Here is a 14,186-nt window from a genome sequence, read left to right on the forward strand (position 1 = left end):
TGGGCGCATCCAGGCTCTTATGGCCAAAGGCTGCTGCTCGTGGCAGGGGCTCACTGTGTCCACCTGCTCCCCTCTGCCGGCTTCCCACGAGCTGCCCTCGCCTCTTCGGAGGCCTGGGATGTTCCCCTCCGGCCAGGGTGGCCTGGGCATCGTGGGACTTCGCCGCTCGCTTCCCAGGAGGCTTACAGGGTGTGGTTGGAGCTGGCGGGGCTGGGGTCACGCTTGCTGGGGTCTCCATCTCCTCCGGGTGTGCCGGTCTCTGCCCAGACCTGCCTGCAGCAGCATCTCCTGGTCTTGACTCTTGGGTGCGTGGTGTTGCAGCTAAAATTCGGCAAATGCTGCAGAGCTGAGCCTTGTTTCTCCGGGCTGACAGGCAGGGCCGGTGGCATGGGTTGTTGTGTGTGCTTGCCCATTTCCCCACACGGGTCAGATGCAGCTGCTGCTGGAGCTGTTGCCCAGAGGCTGTCGCAAGCCCAGTCCCGGGGCCGCTCATGGGTGGCGCAGGGTGAGAGCCAGTGCACGAGGCTTCCCACGCGCCTGCAGCACATGTCGGACTCGGCCCCGCGCTCTGGGTCCCCAGGGCAGCCTCGGCATCTCGCACCTTGCGTGACCTCTGTGTCCCCCTCTGGAGCCCAGCAGCCCCCAATGGCACAGGGGGCTGGGGCTGAGCTGCAGAGACCTCAACGCACTCAGTGCTGTGGGGCCCCGGGGGGCACAAACCGCCATGCAGGGCGGCCGCGGGAGGGCGAAGGTTGTCCGTCAGGGATGAACACCACTGCTAGGACAGATAGTGCCCTGCGTTTCCCCTCCTCTTTGGAAAGAGACTAAAACGCTTGCTGAGTGGAGAAAAAAAGAAAGAAGAATACCTAGCAGGAATAATGCTTTAAATCAGTTACTGTAAGGCCAAGGATAAAATCCAGCTCTCTTTCAAAACGCTCTCTGGGCGGAGGGTGGTACTTGGAAGCCTCACTGTTAATGCTACATTTCATGGTGTGCATTTTATTCCTCAGCTATTCACTTGAAGAACTTTATGCTTGAAACTTTTTTATTAATACTGAATCATTTATGTCTGTTACAAAGGAAGAAATTGCTACTGCACTGCCTCAAGAATCAAAGTAGAGGGAACATCTGCTCTAAACTTCTTGCATCCAATTATTGCTTGCTATGCATTATTGCTTACTGGAGTAATGTGACTAAATTAAAGCTTTTCTTCTTTTGGCTGTTTTTATACATTGCTTTGGTATAAAATGTGTGGCTTGCTTAAACTCAGCCTACAGCTAAAACTATGTCCATATGTAGCTAAGCCCACACGTATTTTGATGCAATTAAAGGGCACAATAGGAGCATTCTGAAAGATTGCTCGTAAAAGGCCTTTTGTTCACTCCCCCATAGGGGCTGGGTGTGCAAGCATGTAAAAATGCAACATTAAGGAAAAAAGCCTCCATGAAGAATTATGTTTTCTGTAGCTCAGCAGTTGTCTATTCAAACGTGGGGAAATAAGCTGTGCTGCGAGGGTTATTACAGTTTTGCTAGGAATCTCCCACATTACATTAGAAGAATCCTTTGGATGGAGGAGGAAAAACCCACCAGAAACATTCCAGGGCTGCGAAACCATAAACAGCCAAAACCAGCATCAGAGCTGCTCTGCTTGGAGAGAGGCAGCGACAACAGCAGCAAATCAGGCTAGTTGTACACAAGATAGAGACTGTTAGTGGTTATTTTTATTTTCCTTCCTTTTTAAAGTGCACATGATATTACTAGCTAGCTTAATTGATTGAAAAATATCTGGAAAATAAAGCTCTTGAACTTGCATGCCTGAAACATAACAGCATCACGTGTATAGCAAAGGCCACATATCTCATAAAATACCACATTTCACAAAGGAGGTTTAAGAGCTCCAATTGAATAAAGCTTTCTCTGTGAAATATCTTTATGGATCTACAAAGCAGTTAAACCCTCCTTGGGAAAAAAATGTGTGCATCTCTTACAGTACAGCAGCAACAGTGTAACTACCCCTGAGGCCTCATTAATAAGGTTTTTCCCTTATCAGTAAAAGGGAAAAAATAAATCCTCATTGCAGAAAAGAAATCTAAACTACTAAATTCTGGCTATTTGCTTTTGAATCCTATGTATATAAAAAATCCTGTTTTACACTGTCCTTGCCTTTAAGGGATGGATCCTGCTACTTAAAGGCAATAAAGACTAACAGGGCATAAATAAACTATGTAGGACTATTTCCTATCAATAATTTTGCTGCTGACATAGTATGGCTTTGGGTTTCATGGTCTGTATGATAGCAGCTTTTAATTATAAGACAAGTTGGGTACCATGTGCAGTAGGAAACTGGGGCAGTTGCAAACCCTGTAGTGTTCCTTCATGTATACTTTTATGGTTGATTTTTCTCCTTAAAGAAAGAAAAATAGCGTTCCTCTGTTTTCAGTGTTTTGGGGGTTTTTTTGAAGCTGTTATTCCCTGAGCATTTTTCAGCTCCCCAGAAGGTGTTTGCATTGCCCCTGTTCACCAGTTTCCCTTCATACTGGCATATATTTCCAACTTCTTATTAGCAGCATGTAGTGTTGTGCTGTCTTTGCATGTCTCCTATATCCTTATAATTATGTTTGGGGAATAGGGATGGCTGGTGTCTTAAGTACATGTTTTGTTTCCCCACTGCCTTCAGTCATTGCTGTTTTCTATAATCTGATCAACAGAAGGCGGTTGTACAAACAGTAGTTTTTAATTTCCAGTTTTCAGTTTCAGTTTCTCATGAAAATTCAAATGCTGCTCTTAAATTATACTGAGCAGTTTCATTTGTTTTGCCTGAGACATCTCATGACATTTATCTTCCTCCCTCCTGGGGGAGAGGCTCCCCCCACCCTCACCAGGGGGCTGCAGAGACCTGGGAGACCTCCTTGCAGCAGTGGGGTAAGCAGAGCAACAGGGCTGCGGGAGCCGGGCGGAGGTGGGAACGCTGCTGGAAACTGGGGCAACAAAAATGGGGGCCCAGCCTTCCTCCCGAGAGCAGGAAGCCCCAGGGCCTCCTAAATCCAGCAATGCCACGGGGCCGCCTCCTGGGCTCTTGGTCCCTGGGATACCCACACCTGGGACTGGATCCGAAAAGGTCAGGGAAGTGGCTGCTCCTTCAAAATCACCAAGTAAGCCTCAAACTGAAAATGGTGTGATGGAGATTTGGAAAGCAGCGGAAAGGGCTGGAAAGTCAGCGCAGGTCTAGCGAAACTCAGCTCACCTTTCTACGAAGTCTTCTTGGACACCACAACCCAGAGTACATCTCCCACCCTCGCTGCACAAGCCCGGCCTCTGGGTTGTGGTCTCCAAGAAGACTTTGTGAAAGGTGATGGGCCCCTTTCCAGCATTAACCAGGGGATGAGCTGAGTTTACCTACCACCTTACCCAGCTGCTCATCAGGCCAGCTAGAGACAAAAGCACATGTTGAATATGCCTTAAGCAGGCCCAAATAGCAAATGTAGCTGAGGACGATGCATTTGGTGCCACCTCGGGGACCGAGGCTAGAGCGCTGGTGCTGGCAGGTCCTTGTCCTGTGAGTGTGCAGCAGTGCCCGTCCACACCTGCACCCAGGCTGGGTGCCCTGCCCGGGGCCAGCAAACACCTCCTTCTCTGGCTGGAGCTGCCGGGCTACCCTGAGGAAAGCGGTCTTGTCCGGGACAGCCGTGGCACGTGGCTTTAGCTGGGGTGGGGCAATAAAGCCAGGGCTGGGCCCACATTGACACCTTTTTCTTTGACACCCCTGACCCTGTCTAATGAGAGCTCTTGCACCACCCGCAAACGCGATCATCTGACCTTCCTCCAGCTATGCCTGTATGGCACGGTGCTTCACATGCACCTGTACATGTCTCTGTACATCTGCTTCTGTCCCTGCCGTGACAGAGAGTAACAATAATGGAGAAACGCACACGCCAGGTGGCATCGGCTGCACTTGGTGCTTGAGAGGAGCAGGCTTCGGAGCAGCGGTGTGAACACAGGGATATTTTTTAGAGAGTGATGTCTCCACTGCTTCTCTTGACTAACTTTGCTCCAGGCAAGAATAGGAGCTACGTATATGCTATAAATATAAAGAGACTGGGAAAGACATGTGACCACTCACTTCCAGTAGTCTGCAAAGGCCAGTTTCTCATTTACTCCTGGGTGGAGATGATGGAGTATTACCAATAGCACAGGGCACGGCTGGAGAGCCACCTTCTTGTGAGGGGAGACCCATGAGACCTGCTGAAGTCTGCAGTGCACCAGCACAGAAGGAAAGCATCGCTGTTTCTGCTTATAGCTGAGTAAACTGAAGTCGCACAGAAAGAGTGTGTTAGTGCAGAGGATAAAACCCAGTCACTCGTGCTAACAACTGCTGATGCTCTTCTGGTGTCAGACCTTGTTGTCAGTGCTCGGCCTCAATGAGCGCAAATGAGGAAGCGATGCCATGTGACTGCCTTGGTTTCAGTTCAACATGGACAAACTCGGTTGTAGTTGCACGCAGCAAATTTTGCAGCTGAATATTGCTTGTCTTATCCTTGTGATTGGTCTTAATGAAGTCAAAGGCACTATTCATATGCAAAAGGAGAGCAGGAACTGGCCCCCTGACCTTATCTTTAAACTTATGTTGTTGCTGTATAATAGGCTGCATGTTTTTTCTGGATAATTTTTTTTCTACTTTTAGCAGCACTTTAGAAGAACTGTATTTGCATTTTAACCATATCTTTATCTTATTGCTGTAAGGTCATTTCACTTGGCTTCTCTGCCTCTCTTTGGTCTGTGTTCTTTTAATCTGTTTTACTCATTAGCTCTTAACCTGCATTTGTATATCTAAGTGACTTCTACTGAAAATTTCAGGAGGCCAGAGAGCTCTGTCTCTTATGTCATTTTGTGATTTGATATAAAGTAGCACACACCTTGCTTTAAAGAATGGCCAAGGTTAAAATCAGTGATGTGATCTATTTGATGTGATGTGTTTAGAAACTGCTGTTAACAGACAGTAATGAGAATCATAAAATTTGCTGTGAAAGACATTTCTTTTTTTACTTACTGTGAACTTTACACCTTTTCACTTATTTCAATAAATGTCCATAGGAGTGCAATAAATCCAAGAGCATAGAAGTGTGTATGAAGGGACACTACAGTGTTTGCAACTGCCTGATTTTCCTACTGCACGTGGTACCCAGCTTTCCTGTGGCACTGAGCCGCATGGCCTGGCTTGAGGCCACCTTGTGTGGTGTCCCTGGCACATTACTGGGAACGTGCCTCGTCTCCAGCATGTGATGCACAGGCACATCTGCCCATGGGTGGCTGCCTTGATGTAGCTGCTCAAGGGCTGGAGGACAACAACACAACCACAAAAAAATGGGGGGGTGGCTGATGCCCAAAGACCAAAGGGCAGCTGGGAGGAGAGTGGGGCTGAGACTTCAACCTCTGTGGAAAGGAGGAGGTCCTATAAAACCCAATTCAAATAACAGAAATGAGAAAATGAATGATAGATAAACTAGAGCTGAACCAAGCTGAGAATAGTTTGCCTGCTAGACCCACTGTAAAGAGACGTCTGTGACACTGGGGGTGGGAGCACCGGGAGCACAAGGGAGGGATGCGAACACCCATGTGCAGCCAGAGAAATAAGTGAGAATCACCTCAAAAGTTCCTGCGTTTACAGCCACTTCCTACTCTGCACCTTCCAGATTGGTATGATTACTTCTGCCAAAACTTCCTAGGGACAAAGATGCAATTTTCTTCACGCTAAAGCTTAATGCTTAGCGCCCCAAGAGGCAGTGCCCTAACCACAGCCTGCGTCCCTGCAACACCARTTAGAAACTGGCCCAGTCAAAGTCTTGCTGCTGGCTGAACTGGCAGCAGCTGTCTTGGAGGAGCCGTCTCTCTTGAATAAGATTAATAAGTCAAAACCCAAATCTTAAATCCCCCCCCCCCCAGGAATCCTAAGCTGACTGCTCATGGGCTTCGACTGACAAGACGAGAACAGTGTCAGTCCCCACTTGGACTGAGCGTGATCCCAGGCTGACTTGTCCCATGGCCACAGCTCAGCCTGTGGGCCCCAAATAGGGCTGAGGCTGCCTCTGTACCGGTCAGTTAACCAGCATCAGAGCACAGGCTTGAGCAGTCTCGTAACTGGACATACTGCGTAAATGTTAGCACCTCAGCGTGGTTTTGGGCAAAGTCAGCTCACATGCTGCAGGGGTAGGATGCACTGGTGGGTGGTCCGCACTAGGGGTTGACTTGTTTTTTTGCTAGAGACTGATTTGGCCCAAGGAGCTCCCCTGCAGCCCTGAGGCCAGTGTCCACCTGGGCAGCCTGCTTGGCCTGCACCTGCCGGCCGGGACACGGGCACCTGGGCCAGCTGAGCCTGGCTCCCTGCAGGGTATTGCTGCAGGATCTGGTGATCAGATAGGTGTCACAGATGGGTGTCACCAAGAAGGAAACATTTGCTCTACATTGTTTACTCCCCTCTGATCATACACACCAAAGTGAATTACAGGTTTCTGCCTCTGCCTCTAGCTGGGGACTGTGGTCTGGAGTGGAAGTGTTTCTCCTCACAGACTTCTCTTCCTTTTCCAGGAAGATGAAACCTACCTTTTCCTCAGCAGACCAGACCTGTATGGGGAAATGCAGAGACCTCTTCTCTTGCCTATAACCAGTTGCAGTCCTGTCCTGCTTTCTCCACTGCCCTGATTTATATCTGAGTAAGGAAGAAGAGGATCAACCTTCTTCAAAGCAATTTTCTAGATCAGTCCTGCATGCATATGATTTTTGATCATGTTCTCCTTGGGCTGAATGATTTGCTGGTGCTGTTGCCCGAGTCAATAACTAAAGCAGCCTTTTGGACACCGGAACAGAGAAAGAAGAGTAAGTGCTGCTGTGGAAGCAGATGCTGTACGTCAGGAGAAACAAACTCCTAAGAAACAAATCCTATCCTTTGATGCCCTGTTTAGGCTCTGGGGGGAACATTTGTGGACAGCTCTGTATTGTCGAAAGAGAAATATACAGTTGCTGTTTCAGTGGGGTGGATCTGAGATGACCTGCAGCGAGGCCAGAATAAGCTTATTTCTTAGGTAATGGTCTTCCTGCCAGGCCACGGAGAGGCAGTAGAAATTAAGTGACGGTGGCTTAGATTTGGCCATCCCGTCCTGCTCTGTCTCCTCCTCTTCTCCCTGTGACATTTAGCTCTGCACACTAAGGCGTGTTCAGGAATGCGTTTGAGCAGGTACAAAGCCACGCTACCAACAGGAAAAATGGGGCTGAGCTCCTCTGAAATGACGGTTTGCAGGGAAGACCCGAGGAGGTAGTATGGGAGCATATGAGTATGCTCTCAGCACTAAAGGGTGGAAGGATTGAGAGGTTTTACTCATTAAGAGGAAGGTGAAAAACAGTGAGAAAAAGAGGAAGTGTTTTGTGAGAAGGGAAAAGAGACCAGTAGCGTAGGGTAGGAGAAAGGCATCAAGGCAGAGGTCAAGGCAAGGATGACTGATGGTGGGGAAGAAGGAGGAAAATGCAAATTAACAAAGGAGGGAAGAAAGATACTTATGCCTGTGGTCAGTGGGCAGACATGACTGAACAGGATGCAAAACTCAGCGTGTTTTCTCTGCTTTTACAGTAGGACGTGGCTGCTAGAGCTCTTGTTGAAGCAATATCCTTGGAGCCACCTGCCCATTCCTGCAGGAGGTAACAATCCTGAGCTTGTACTGAAGGAGTAGGGTGCTGAAAAATGTTAAGTGCATAAAATTGTGATACAAGACAAATAGATACTTATCCCTGCAAAGAAAAGAGAGAAGCTTGCTTAAATATTTAATCATGTTTTGGTTTGCAATAGTTTAATGGTGTTAAAACATCTAATACATGCTCACAAAAAAACCCAGCATTTTAAATCTATAAATTATTCCGGTTGATTTTTTCTTTTTCCCCTCTAGATAAAAGTAATCATTTGACAACAGGCTTCCTCAAACAATTCAACCTACGATAGTCTCATTAGAAACTAACATATTCTCTCACACGTCTGAACCAAACCACCAAAAAAGTAATAAGTGATCATTCATAGACACAGACTGGTGGCTAGTAGCATCCTCACTTACCTTCCAAACACTGAGCACAGTTAAAACAAATTCAGGATGTATGCATGAGGAAAACTCAACTACAGTCACATCAGAGACAAGCCAAAAATAAAAACATTCAGAATTACTAGCATAAAATTCAAATAATGACCTATAATAGATGTCAGTCTGAGAGGACAACACATCCCCTGTAATCATCTTAAAGGGACTTTGTCAATGTGTTTGGGTCCCTGCCTCAGCAAATACATGTAATTCTTTCCAAACAGGTATACTGTGTAATGGAGTGGTGATGCTAGATACAAACAGGAAAGACTGTCCCTGTGAGGCTGCAAGAGTTTCCCTTTCTGGACACGTTTGGGCTTCAGTCTGTGCTGTGTTACTGGAGATGTATGCCAATGCATGGACCATACAAGAAGAGCATGGTGGCAAGAGAAGGTGGATATGCCAGTCTGTGTTTCTCTACTGAGGCCATCAAGACTTTCCTTTCAAACAGGGAAGAAGGAAATAATTTGGAGGTCCATTTTTTTTTTAATTATGTTAAAGAAGCAAGACAGGTGAAGAAAGGCCTATTTACACCTTTCGACGGCTGTGGTAGATGCTTCCAGCAGTCGGCATTTTGAAAACCAGCCCTTCAGATTTGTCATGCTCGACCCAGGATGGCTCCTTCACCAGGGGCAGAAGTGCTGGCACACCGCAGGTGTGTTACACAGATACCCGCCAGGTGGCCAGACAAAATAAGAGAGCTGTCACCCGTTCTGTAGTGCACAGAAATAGCAATTTTATAGATAATACTTGATGGTGATTTATTAAAGGCTGTGATCCTCCAACAGTTTTTACTATATCATCATAAAACAACACTCCTATATAGTACATTAAGCTGGGTAATTCTGTTGGTTCTTCGCTGGGGCTGGCGAAACTGTATTTAAGGTTGCTTCATGTTGGCTGGTGAGATGAAAATATTGTTACTCTAAATGGATCACCAAGAGGAAAAAAAGCCATCTAGTCAGCACAGTATGGACATTTCACAGGGCAAGGAGAACCTAGGCATAAAAGGGAAAATCCAGCTGTCAGCTACAGCAGCCTTAATGCAAAGTGAACACCTTTACATGGCTGGCGTGACTCTGCTTCAGCACAAGTGAAGATAATGGCAAAATTTGTCTCTCTGGGTTAAATACTTAGAGCAGGCAGTGAGAGCTCTTTGGTTCCCACCCCTACTGTGCTATCGACTTGCTGTGGGATATTTGGATTGTAATTTGACCTCTTTATGTCCTAATTTCCCCTTCACTAGCATGGAAATACTGTTTTGTTGTGGTGTTGTGATGCTCGGTTAATGGAGGGAACATGCCAAATGCGTTAAATCTAGTGAAAATGGTACTTGCAATGCAGCATTATTAGGATGTATGCATGTTTGCATTTTAGGAAACATTTAAATTCCAGCTCTTAAACTTCCTTTGCAAATGGAACTTGCAAAAAAGCAGGGCGAGCATTGCTAACACAGCTTTGCCACACACTGTCAAGTACTTATAAACCCTATTTATAGCTACAGTTAAAGATTCAGATATGCAAGTACTCCATTAAAAGACCACATTAATGAGCCCTCAGAGAAAATATCTCACAAAGCCTTTTGAGCTCGTAACTGCTCAGTTGTGCAGGGCTTCTTGCTTGTTAACATTCATAAAATATAAATGCTGTATGCTAAACACCAGCACTTTGTGGATAGCAATGACTTATATCACCAACAACAACTTAACTTATGCAAGTGGAGGCGCAGTGGYGGAAGGGCAGACTCCACTGTAGAGCGTCCATCTGCACCAGTCACTCACTTGCTGTCTTATTTGGGGGTTTTCCTTATTAGTTTGAAGCTGAGTGTCTTATGGACTTGCAGGTCAGTATTTGTGAGTACAATTTCAGAGTGAACGATCAAGCCCGTTAGCCAAGAGTGGCAGAGCTGTGCCTACTCACAGCCACAGCTCCGGAGCGTGGCAGGTGTTCAGAGCACAATCTAATAGATAAAAGTCACAGGAGATTTTTTTTCCCCTTCGACATAAACTAGCTGATGAGAAGTGTCATTTGAGAGAGAAAAAAGTTGCTGTATTTGATTTGTTATTATTTCCCCATTGCCCTTTTCTGTTTGTGATTTTGTGTTTCCCATTTTCTCTTTTTTTCTTCTCTTGGAACTCCATATTTTAGGTTGTGACAGGCGCTCTTGCTCAAACATTTTTGATATATTCTTCATCTGCAATTGCTGTATCAGATCCACACTATGAAAATAAACATCACCCGAGCTCATTTAAGAACAATTCTGTGTAACCTTTAATACTGTGTTTCCATCCATCCATGAATCTCAGATGGCTTTGTGGATTGAGCACTGGAGGAGACCATTTGTGTTTTATATCTGGCTGTCTGTAAACTGAAGAAACTCAGGTATGGAAATATAAAGTGACTTGTTGGAAGCTATTTGCTGTTGCCTATTAGCAAACAATCTAATTTCTTTTCTTCGTGCTTTGGTGCAGTTGCCTTTCAAACAGAACATGCCCTCGTGAAAAGAGCACTTGTGCTCCCAAACTGAAAAATAAAGACAGTATGTTTTAAAAAGCTTGAGGGTGGTTCTTACTGTTCAGATATGACTTTGATTTCAGTAGTACATTAGCAGGATTGTTAAGCAGGATCTCGAGTGCTTTGCTTTATTTTATGGTGATGGATATTGTATAAATGACCATACCTGCTGTTTAAAATATAAGCATCTTATTGCAACAGTAAGCTGGCCAGTGCCATAAAACTGCCTGATACTGTATTTACTGTGTGATTACTAAGTGCCTGATAAAACAGGATCATTCAGGACCAATTGGTGATGCAGCTGAAGACAGGGCTCTGGCACCATTGCAAAAGTCCTTACTGCTGTTTTCTTAACTACTTTCCCTTTAGCTGTGATGTCTCTCTCCAGGCACTGGCTCTGCCTGGATCCCCAGCCCTGAGCACTGCAGTGCTTCTGCGCTGCCTGGGGAGCGTCTGTGGGTGAGACTCAGATGTGACCTGTACTGACAAACCCGAGAGACAGCAGGAAAATCCTGCGGTCCGAGGGGTGGCCTGCCCAGCTGGGAGACCTGGGCAAGCTTCTGCTGGCAGAGCTTGAGGTGTCCACCCTGCGCGTGTCCACGGCAAGGTGGTGGTCCCCGCTCTCTGGATGGTTGCAGGACAGGGGCGTAGTGAGCGCAGCCGGGATGTACCAGCTGGCCAGATAGATGTCACTGCTTTAGAGTGAAGTGTGCTTTCTTGACTCCACTAAGTATATGGACTAGATCTCAATTAACTAAAAGGAAAGTGTAATCTCTGGTTTCCAGGTTCATGTTCAAACACATTGCAAAATCTCATAGTGCGGAACAGCTTTAACAGCAAAAACAGAGAGAAATTCAGCCCAGAGTTCCCATATTGCATGTCCCTTTACATGCAATGAGAGTGACCTCGGGTGCTCTTTCTAAGGGGAAAAAGGAAATTCAAATCTTCTGCTGGAAACCAGAGCAGAAAGGCATTTGAACTGGGGTTATCCGTGTTGGGTCAAGGTTTCTCAGCTTGAGGCCGGAGTAGCCGGCCTCTCCAGTGAGACATCCTTTGCTGTACATACCTGCAGGTGCCCTGCAGGCCTGGCAGTGCCTGGCAGTGGTGCGATTGCTTTTCACGCGTTGGGCATTGCATGTGCTCAGTCGCAGTCCCAAGGGCCCTGGGGCCAAGAGCAGTAGGGAGCCAGCGTTGACAGGGCGGTGGGCAGCCCCCCAGGGCAGAGAGATGCCACTCCCTGGGGCCAGGCCGTGGTTGGGCAAACATCGTATGGGCCCTTGGATAAGAGGCCAGGAGGAACAGGCTGTGCCCTGGCTTCAGGGATTTGGTCAGCCACGGGTAACCCCAGTCCTTAACATCTGCAGACCTGGCCATGGGGTGGTGGGTGCCCCCTCTGGGCCATTTTGGCAGTGAGTGTGGGTGGTCGGGCAATGGGCAGAAGAGCAAAGGTGATGGGGGACATGGTGGACGGGTCAGGGGGGACCTTGGTTTTGTAATCGACATCTTGGTGACAGCAAGGGTTTTGTGTCTCTCTGCTGTGGGCAGGATTGGCTCTGCGGGGTTTCAGTGGAAATGTGAGGAGCTGCAGGTTTTACGGTCTTCCAGGATGAGCTGGCAACGGGGCTAGGGAGCTCAGGGGCGCATGGTTTGAGACTTGATGACTTACAACAGCAGTGGGCTCTTACATCCATTGGGGACTGTGTGTCTGGGGTGTTCGTCTCATCCTTTTTTTCCGGATGCGTAAGAAGCAAATTCCTACCACTGAGGAATTAAATACTTTAAACCACTACAAAGCAAATAGGTCATATCCATGTCCTTTGTGCTTTAGGTGGTGTGGGAAAACAAAAAAGGCTGGAAAAAACCTGCCGACTCAGAGGCAGCAATGCAGTCTGCAGGCTGGCCAGGCCTTCAGTCCATCTTAGTTGCGTACATATAAATTAAGGTTCTGTTTGAGAGCAGAGGGGAAGATGAGAGAGAATTATGTGTGCATGAGGAATGAACAAAGCAGCACTGGTGGAGGCAGGATCTGCGTGTCAGACAAGGGAGCCAAAAGGAGTTTGAAAATGGGGAAACTTCTTAGACAAAAACAGTCAGGCTTTGAAAAAAAGGAATAACTTACACAAACAAAGAATCAGACAGCAGTTTTTATTCTGAGCTGAATTAGAGTTAGGCACTTAAGTGCCTTCACAGAGGTGGATCTTAATTTCTGTATCTTGACTTCCCTCTCCATAAAATGTGAGTAATAGTACTTGCTATTCTCACAGGGTAGTGTGAAAACAAGCTCATTCATATCTGGGAAGCACTCACATGCTATATGGGAACTATAGCAAAGATTATGAATAAGTAATTAAAGCTGTGGGCTTGTATTGTGGCACTTGGCATCTACCCAGATTTGCTATGCATCATGCAGAAGGGCTAACGGAAGAGGATATAAAAATGCGCACTGAAATTTAATGAGTTCTGAAATCAGGAACTGACAACTCCCCCAAATTAGAAGTGCAAGAACATTAAACTCACAGAAAACAGTAGCAGAGGCATATGTATTTTTAAACAAATTACAAAGGACAGTGAAGATGTAGACTGCAATGGGGAAATACTCAAAGCTATAGTCCACAGAGTTCAAGAAATCTGTATACCATTGAGAAATAAATATACTTGGAGTAGAAATGGCCACTGTGTATGACCAGGGAAATACAAAGAGCAATAAAAGAGAAGAATATGAGACCTATAAATCAGCAGAGTCAGCACTGCAAGAATGGGTACAAGAGCCTATTGTGAAAGAAGAATGCAAGAAAATCATCCAAAAAGCTGAGACAGGAAAAGAAGATGGAAAAAGATGTGAACACAATAAAAGATTTTATAAATTTGGTGTGTAGGAAGCCAAAGGTCACTCAGGAAGACAGCTATCACCTTCCTGAGCAACAGGGAGGCTACCTTGACAAAAAGGGGGATATTGCTGGGAAAGTGAATTACTACTTGTGCCCCAGTATTCAGCAGGGAGAGATGGAAAGTCTGTCACAGTCTCTATACATTTTCCAGGGACAGAAAATAAACAATTATTAACTCTAAAGATTACCAGGAAACCAAGCAGTTGACCAGACACTAAAATCAAAAACTATTCCAAAAGAGGATTGTTTACTCCCCAATTTTATTTTTTAAAATAGATGCCAAAGGGATGAAACCAGCAGGGAAATTTCAGTGGGTTATGAGAGAGGTACTTGGGAAATTAAGACGAGACATCATTGCATCCCAGACTTTAAAAGGAGAATAATGGGGGAAGAAGTGTGTCTGAGCTCCAGGGACCACTCTAAGCTGCTGATTACCGTTACCAGAAAGACAGATACAACAGGAAAACAATTTTTTTTTACTTCATTAAATAAAATAAGGAAAAAAAAAGGGAGTTAAGAGGAATAAAAAAAATGAACTGTGGCATCCTTGGACTTCAAGAATGTAGGGGATCCATTGCTCCATGAGACCTTGCTGTGTAAGATTAGAGGTATGGGACTGAGTCAGTAAATGCTTGGCTTGATTATAGAGTCCAGGCTGTGATAAAAAATA

General features: G+C 46.1%; 1 long non-coding RNA gene across 1 annotated transcript; it reads left to right on the plus strand.

Annotated features, from left to right (window-relative positions):
* The first annotated feature begins 6,737 nt into the window (after positions 1-6,737).
* LOC112970827 lies at positions 6,738-8,717 on the plus strand. Its single transcript, XR_003255181.1, has 3 exons — positions 6,738-6,870; positions 7,619-7,686; positions 8,339-8,717. It is a non-coding gene; the product is annotated as an uncharacterized LOC112970827 (long non-coding RNA).
* The last annotated feature ends 5,469 nt before the right edge of the window (positions 8,718-14,186 follow it).

This window comes from Apteryx rowi, unplaced genomic scaffold (assembly GCF_003343035.1).
Source record: "Apteryx rowi isolate R43461 unplaced genomic scaffold, aptRow1 scaffold_408, whole genome shotgun sequence".
NCBI classification, from domain to species: Eukaryota; Metazoa; Chordata; class Aves; order Apterygiformes; family Apterygidae; genus Apteryx; species Apteryx rowi.